The sequence below is a fragment of the Etheostoma spectabile genome, chromosome 18 (genome assembly GCF_008692095.1).
Source record: "Etheostoma spectabile isolate EspeVRDwgs_2016 chromosome 18, UIUC_Espe_1.0, whole genome shotgun sequence".
Classification (NCBI taxonomy): Eukaryota; Metazoa; Chordata; class Actinopteri; order Perciformes; family Percidae; genus Etheostoma; species Etheostoma spectabile.
The window spans coordinates 26111122-26119599 of record NC_045750.1 but is presented as its reverse complement, the minus strand read 5'-3'; the positions used below and the strand labels follow the sequence as shown (position 1 = coordinate 26119599).

At 41.2% G+C, this 8478-nt stretch overlaps 1 protein-coding gene across 1 annotated transcript in view; it reads right to left on the bottom strand.

Moving 5' to 3' along the window:
- Positions 1-8478, bottom strand: part of LOC116706586 (adhesion G-protein coupled receptor F1) — a 17187-nt gene that overhangs the window by 8307 nt on the left and 402 nt on the right. Inside the window, exon 2 of the mRNA XM_032543513.1 lies at positions 8273-8311. The gene's annotated coding sequence lies outside the window, so the exon portion shown is untranslated. The remainder of the gene's footprint in view (positions 1-8272; positions 8312-8478) is intronic.

Genomic DNA, 8478 nt, shown 5'->3' with positions numbered 1-8478 from the left:
GAGATGGTAAAGACATGTGGTTCTGTTCTGTTCTGTTTAGAGCAACCTGATTGGTCAAGAAAGTCTGGGTTTCCACAAAATAGTCATTGCGCTAACCGCTGACTGTTTTGAACTGCTCTTTAATGTTTAACTTCTTGTAGTGCACTGTAACTTTTACTTTTTAATCATTGCCCTGTTGCTGGAATGTGCTGTACAGAACAGGCGGCCTTACCTTATAACCGAAGGAAAGTGTGAAAAATGTGCAGTACAGTTTAAGACATTACAGCCTTATATGTTTTTTTTTATTTGCATGTCAAGTGGTCTTAATGTCGTACTGTAATAGAGCAGCAGTTGTCTACCTCACCCATTCTAGCGGGGTCTTGGCTGCCCCCCCCTACATGTGCATAGACAGAAGCATTGGGACGGCTTGCTAACACAAAGATCCCTTCAGGGTAGACCAAGGGCCGTGTAAAGGCCCTCTCCAGAGAGACAGGGAGAGAAGGCTAAGGTGTTTAAATTAAGATTTTTACAGTATACACCCTTATTTTATTAGTTAATGTTAGTAGTACTGTGTCTGTAGATCTTTAATAATATATGTTTATTATTAATTATGTCCACCATTGAATTGGTTTTGATTTCCTGTGTGCCTAATGCCCACAAATAGATATTCAAATAAATTCAAACTTAATAATTTTGCTGCTTTTGACAGCCCTATACTGTAGAAAAGAAATGTGGAGCTCCACAGACCGGCTCAAGAACTGACTCAAGAAATCAATGCACTCTGAAGCCAAATGTATGGGGTAATAAAATCTTTTTTGTGCATGTAAGGCTTTAATGCCTGAAATTCTACTCATGTCATTGTACTTGTTAGCAATCCTAACATGTTTGATTTTGAAACTTTGACCCTCAGTTCTGATGGCCACCAAACATTACAACAGGGAAGTGGTGTTTAAAACATCTGATGTAAGGTAATCGATAATAAGAAATTATTTGTTATAGAGCGATCCATAGTGCCTTTAATAAAAGAATACCTGGAAGCGCTGCTGTGGATGCAGGTGTTGATAGTGGAGACAGTGGTAGAAAGAGTTGTAGCCTCTGTACTAGTAGCTGTGGTTGGAAATGGGGTAGAATTAACCTCTGGTAGGAGGTAACTGGAGGTAGAATTATCCTCTGGTATGGAGGTAACTGGGGGGTAGAATTAACCTCTGGTGTGGAGGTAACTGGGGGTAGAATTTACCTCTGGTATGGAGGTAACTGGGGGTAGAATTTACCTCTGTAGGGAGGTAAACTGGGGTAGAATTACCTCTGGTATGAGGTAACTGGGGTAGAATTACCTCTGGTATGGAGGTAACTGGGGGTAGAATTAACCCTCTGTTATGAAAGAACTGGGGGTAGATTAACCTCTGGTATGGAGGTAACTGGGGGTAGAATTAACCTCTGGTATGGAGGTAACTAGGGGGTAGAATTAACCTCTGGTATGGAGGTAACTAGGGGGTAGAATTAACCTCTGGTATGGAGGTAACTGGGGGGTAGAATTAACCTCTGGGGGGTAGAATTAACCTCTGGTATGGAGGTAACTGGGGGGTAGAATTAACCTCTGGTAGGGAGGTAACTGTGTTACAGTAACAGCTGACAATGCATCAGTTCAAACATAACACAGAATTTATAGTTTCTAATCATTATACTATAATCCGAAATAATACTGCGTCACAGCAGTGGGTTTTGTTATAACATAATGTGAGGCTCGTTTGAGATGAACTGCCCCTTGCCTGTAAAGTGGACGAGAGCAGGCGGCAGCAGCTGGGAGTGGTGACAAAAATCTGTTTACCCATGTGTTACTGCAGACTCGAGGCATTACGGTAAGCGTACCTGACTCATTTCCGTTTCCTGTGCCTGTGTGTTGGTTGCGTGTTGGTAGCTCTGCTGCTCACGACATACCAGTTCAGTTTGTTAGATTTGCTATTACAGCGGCTAACTGTCCGCTAAACACTTATTCTTATAGCAGTTCTGCCTAAGCACTCACATATCTTTCTCATTTTTTAGCGCACTTTTGTTAAATAACAGCTGTTTTAACCTTGGTACTAACGCTACCGTACTTTAGCTTAGCTGCTAACGACTTTAACCTAGCAGTTAGTTATGTCCCCCCTCTCCGACTTCTCCTGCTCGATGTGTGAGATGTTTAGTTACTCCTCTGCATTCTTTAGCGGTGATGGCGTGTGTAACAAGGTATTTTTTTGTGGACGTGGAGGCGAGGCTTAGTGAGTAAGAAGTCCGGATCCCACCATGACAGATCAGTCGTCAGTTACTGTAGCTAACCCCCCCCCGGCGTAGTCGGCGGGCCGGCCTGGGCCTGAGTTACCTCTGGTAGCCTGTCGCGACACTCCAGAGCAGCCAGGACATAGTCCCTGGGTGACTGTGCAGGACGAGGAAGAACAGTCGTAAGCTTTCCAAGACGGCGACCGCCACCAGCCTGTTAGCGTTTCTAACAGATTTTCCCCATCACAACCCCCCGCTGAGAAACCAACTCTGGTTATCGGCACTCCATTCTGGAACGTGAAGTTAGCGAAGCCGGCGGCCTAGAGTTAAGTGCTCCCGGGGCTAGAGCGGGCGACGTTGAGTCTTATCTGAAACTGCTGGCTAGGATAAACTAAATACAGCAAGATTGTTATTCACGTTGGCGTTAATGACTCCGTTCGGCTCGGAGGTATACTAGATGTAAGTGTATATCAATAGTGTGTACATACGCGAAGTCAAGTGTCGGACACCGTAGTTTTCTCTGGACCCCTGCCAAATCTAACCAGCGATGACATGTATAGCCGCATGTACATCATTTCGCCGTGGCTATCGAGGTGGTGTCCAGATATGATGGGCTTGGTGGATCACTGGCAGTCTTTGGACTGGTCTGATCGTCGGAAGACGGCATTACCTCACTTGGGAGTAGGACGCAGCTCTCATTTCTAGAAACATTGACAAGTTTATTGGTGGACCTAATCCTTACAATCCATAGTTGGGACCAGGAGGCAGGACCCAGTCTAACACACTCCTCTGCTCCTTTATTCCAGGTGTTACCTAGTAAAAATCCATAGTGACGTGTGCTGCCCCCGACCATTAAATTATTTAAATCAAAGGTAACAGAAGAGGAGCTGTGCATGAAAACCTCATAACAATTAAAACCACAAGTGCAATAGTTCAAAAGAATAGGAGAATTAAATGATGACTCTTAAACATCAATCTCTCTTTCTAAGGTGTACTAGTAAAGTAATTGATATCAGATTCTAATATGTATTTATTTTGTCTTACTGAAACCTGGCTGGGTAATGGAGAATATGTTAGTCTAAATGAATCCACCCCCCCCAGTCATATTAACTCACATTCCTGCAGGCGCAGGCCGAGAGGTGGTGTTGCAGCTATCTTTGATTCTAGTCTACTAATAGCTCTAACCTAAACTAAATTATAACTCATTTGAAGTCTTGTTCTTAATCTTTCACACCACTTGTTGGATCATGCAACCGTTCTATTTTTTATGGGTACCGAGCACCTGGTCCATACTCTGAATTTGTATCCGAATTGCAGAGTTTCATCGAACCTAGTGCTAAAAACGGACAAAGTTATTATTGTAGGGGATTTATATTCATGGACATTGAGAATGATAGCCTTGCACTGCGTTTATCTCTCTATAGATTCTATTGGCTTCTCTCATGTACATACACCGACTACACCGTTTTAACCACACCCTCATCTTGTCTGGTGTATGGTTGTGAAATTGAACTTTAATAGTGTTCCCACAATCCCTTCCTTTCTGACCACTGTTTGATCATTTTGGTTTATACTGCTGAACTACACGCCGTTAGGCAAAACATCCTATACAAGATGTCTATCTGATAGTGCTGTAGCTAAATTTAAGGGCGATTCCGTTAGCATTTAATTCATTACCAAGTCCCACAGTATCGGAGGACTCCGTGCTATTAGTCCCTCCCAAATCGATCATTTTGTTGATAGTGCCAGACGGCTCGCTACGAATGACTCTAGACTCTGTGCCCCTCTAAAAAAGAAGATATAAAAAAAACGTTGCTCCATGTATAACACTGAAACTACCGCATTAAGCAAATATCGAAAACACTTGAGAAGATCTGGCGCTCCACCAAACTGGAAAACTCTCGTTTAACCTGGCAAGATAGTCTAAAAAGGTCTAGGAAGGCCCTCCGTAATGCCAGAGCAGCGTACTACTCGTCATGTAGAGGAAAATGACACACCCAGGTTTCTTTTCGCACTGTAGCCAGGCTAACAAAGTCACACCTCTACTGAGCCAAGTATTCCCATAGCTCTTAGTAGTAACGACTTTATGAGTGTCTTCAATATAATTATAACTATTAAAAAGCAAATTCCAAGACCTCCTTTAACTGGCTTATCTCTAAACTCAGGAACCTAGAAACAGCTGTAAAAGATACATGTTTTGACTGCTTTGCTTCACTTGATCTTTATCAATTTAATTCAATTATTCTTCATCTAAGCCATCAACCTGCTCTTAGATCCATCCCGACTAGGCATTAAAGAAGTTTTACCATTAGTCAACACTTCACTACTGAATATAACCAATTTTGTCTTATTAACAGGCTATGTACCACAGTACTTTAAAGTAGCTGTAATTAAACCTCTTCTGAAAAAGCCAAACCTTGATCCAGATGTTTTAGCCAACTATAGACCTATATCCAACCTTCCATTTCTCTCTAAGATTCTTGAGAAAGCAGTCGCCAAACAGCTGTGCCGCTTTCTGCATAGCAACAGCTTATTTGAGGATTTCAGTCAGGATTTAGAGTTCATATAGCACAGAGACAGCACTGTGAAAATTACTATGACCTCCTAATTGTCAGACGAAGGACTTATCTCTGTACTTGTGTTTTAGATTTAGCGCTGCATTTGATACCATTGACCATATATTCTTATTACAGAGATTGGAACATTTAATTGGCATTAAAGGGACTGCTCTAAGGGTTTAGTCTTATTTATCAGATCGATCTCAGTTTGTTAATGTTACGATGAATCCTCTGCACGCCAAGGTTAGTCATGGAGTCCCACAAGGATCTTCAACAAAGAGTAGGGAAAAAGGCTAATTAAGGACGAAGGAGAGAAAAAAGAAATGAGTTGGAGTGAAGAGCAGAAGGTCCTTTCGCTTATCCTTTATAATATCTTTCTAGGCAGTATTAGTTTATGCGAAACATCATAACTTTGATGTTATGCAGAGGAGTATATCAATTATATCTATCAATCAGCCGGAAATGAAACTAATCAGTAGTTAAACTTCAAACGTGCTTCGGATATTAAACCTGGATGACCAGTGTGACATTTTCTCAATGTTAAAACTCAGATAAAACTGAAGTTATTGGCTCCGGACACCAAAGCACCTCCGTGACGATTATGCCAAGATAACTGTTGCTGAGTGGAGCATCACCCTGGCCTCCAGCACCAGCCTGGCCTCCAGCACCAACAGTGAAGAATCTTGGAGTCATCTTTGATCAGGACATGTCTCTATTATTCCCACTTAAAGCAAATTTCAAGGATCGCCTTTTTTCACCTACGTAATATTGCAAAATCAGAATATCCTGTCTAAAAATGATGCAGAAAATTAGTCCATGCATTTGTTACTTCTAGGTTGGATTACTGCATTCTTTCCTATCAGCTGCTCGAAAAAATCCATAAAGACTCATCAGCTGCTCCAGAATGCTGCGGCACGTGTTCTGACGGGAATCAGGAAAGAGATCAACGTTTCCCTGTTTTAGGCTCTCTGTATGGCTTCTTGTAAAATTTAGAATGAGAATTTAAAATCCTCTTCTCACCTACAAAGCTCTTCATGGGTCAGGCTCCATCTATACTAAAGAGCTTATAGTACCTCAACCCTGGGGAGAACTACGCTCCCAGAATGCAGGGTTACTGGTGGTTCCTAGAGTCTCTAAAAGTAGAACGGAGCCAGAGCGTTGCAGCTATCAGGCTCCTCTCCTGTGGAACCAGGTTCGTTTGGGTCCGAGGCAGACACCGTCTCCACAAGTTTAAGTAGGCTTAAGATTTCCTTTTGATTAAAGGCTTATAGTAGGGCATAGAATCGAATATTGTTATGGAGTAGTAGTTAGTCACATAGTTTTCTTATCTATCATATATATAACTAAAGGGAACTTGGCATACAGCCCGATCCGGTTGGGGGAGTTCTGGCCCGGCCGGGCTGGAGCTCCTTTACCTTGTCTCTTGGTTTTGTTGTAATAATAGTTTTAGACAGCGGGACTTATTTTGATACACTATTGGGCATAGAATCGAATATTGTTAGGGAGTAGTAGCTAGTCCCATAGTTTTCAGATTTATCTATCATATCAAGATATAATAGAACTAAAGGGAGACTTGGCATACAGCCCGATCCGTTGGGAAGTTCTAGCCCGGCGGGCTGGAGCTCTCTTTACCTCGTCTCTCTTGGTTTGCTGTAATTTTAGACAGCTGGGGACTTATTTGATACACTGAGCTCCTCTCTCCTCTATCTTTCCATCTTTCATTTATGTGCATCCATGTCCCAGAAATGCTTGTTACTAAACTAGCTCTGGGGAGTCATTCCCCGGAGTCCTTATGTTCTTTTTCCCCCGCATGTTCCCTTGGATCAGAGAGCTCCGAAATCAGGGTAGCAGCTATCGCCATGGTCCCGCTACACGTTCTGTGATGCCATGTTCAACTGCTACACTGCGGTGCTCGCTACGTCCTGCTACGTCCTGCTGCCTTGTAATGCCGCACAGCGTCCGCTATGCCATGAACTACTACAAAGAACTGCTACAAACTACTAATTTTTTCTATTTTGTTATTGCCACTCTTCATTCTAACCCCAACCGGCCCGTCAGACACCGCCTACCAAGAGCCTGGTCTGGGTCTGCCGAGGTTTCTGCCTAAAAGGAAGTTTTTCCTCGCCACTGTCGCACTGTTGCGCCTGGAGGAAACTACTAGAACTGTGGGTCCTTGTAATTCTGGAGTGTGGTCTATCTGTAAAGGGTCTTGAGATAACTCTTGTTATGAATTGATACTATAAATAAAATTGAATTGAATTGAATAACACAACATAGTGTTTTGCATAACCTTAGAGGATGATTTCTGCGTTTTTCAACCTGGACCCTATTGGTGTTTAAGGGAATAATGTAAGAATCTTTAAATTGGTCAAATATAGAGCAAGACCACTGTAACTGAAGAGCAAGAGTTTTTGCCAAGTGTCCGACAACATTATGAAAAGGATCCCTTCAGAGCTTTTTGTTAAAGATTTTGGTTAACCAGAAACAAAAACAACTCCAAAATCATTATCGCTAAACTCACCAGACTCCATTACTTCCAGTACTTTTAGTAGTTATATTTGGAATTATGCTGGATGTAAATCCAGCATAATTCCAAATATAATTGGGCAAATTAAGGATTTATTCCAACCAAACCAGAGTTGTAATCAGAGGTCTGAAAAGTATTCACATTCACTACTCAGGTAAAAGTATAGATACTAGGGTTTAAAAAGTTTAAAAGTGTAAAAGTACTGGTTTCAAAACTACTTCAATTTTAAAAGTAGAAGTAGTATTGGGGGAAACAATGCCATCAAGGACAAAATCTTAGGCCGCGCCACAGGAGCCTATGGTGCACTACCCATACTACAGGTATGGCACATCATTTGTCAGCACTTTCTTGTTGCAGTATTTGGTGTTGTGTGATTTTTATACTGGGACAATTGTTTTAGGTATTTATGTGTAACAATTGCTACATTTGCTTACAACAAATCTGAACAACCACAAATCAACTTTGAGCGTTTCAGCATAAAGGGTTAAAGGGTCCAGATTTCCCATTACCACAGAATAACACTAACGAACTAACAGAGACAGCAGGAAACACATGTAATTTACTAATTAGTTCATTTAGTTAGATAAATTAGAAAAAGTCCTCATGACAAGAGGTGATTTAGAAATTGAAGGTGTTGTAGTGCTTAGATTTGTTGTAAGCAAATAGTGTTGAGTCTGCAATTTGTATTATTATTTGACATTATTTAATCATCTGTTGTTGCTGACTATAAAAACCCAAATATATTACCATATTTAAACTGTTACAGTTTCCAGATAAAACTCTTTGACATTTCAATAAAGTAAAATTCGTAATTTATAAAGATGCCATGACGGGATTTTACTATGAAATGCTTTTATTTATGTGTCATGAATAATTCCCTTGACCTCGAGTAAAGTGGAGCTCAGATCAAGTATTGTACTTTATACTATAACACTCATTTCTAAGCACTTACTTGTTCCAGTTGTTGGTGTTGTATTAACTGTTGTTGAATCTGAAAAAGAAAAAGAAATCATACTTATGTGTGTTAAACAGAGATGTCAAATGTGATAACAACTAGTTATGGAATGCTCCGTCTCCATCTTTAGAAAAACGTACTGGTGACTGCAGATGTTGGTGCTGATGTGGCTGTGGTGGTGTTTGGATGTGTTGTAGCAATAG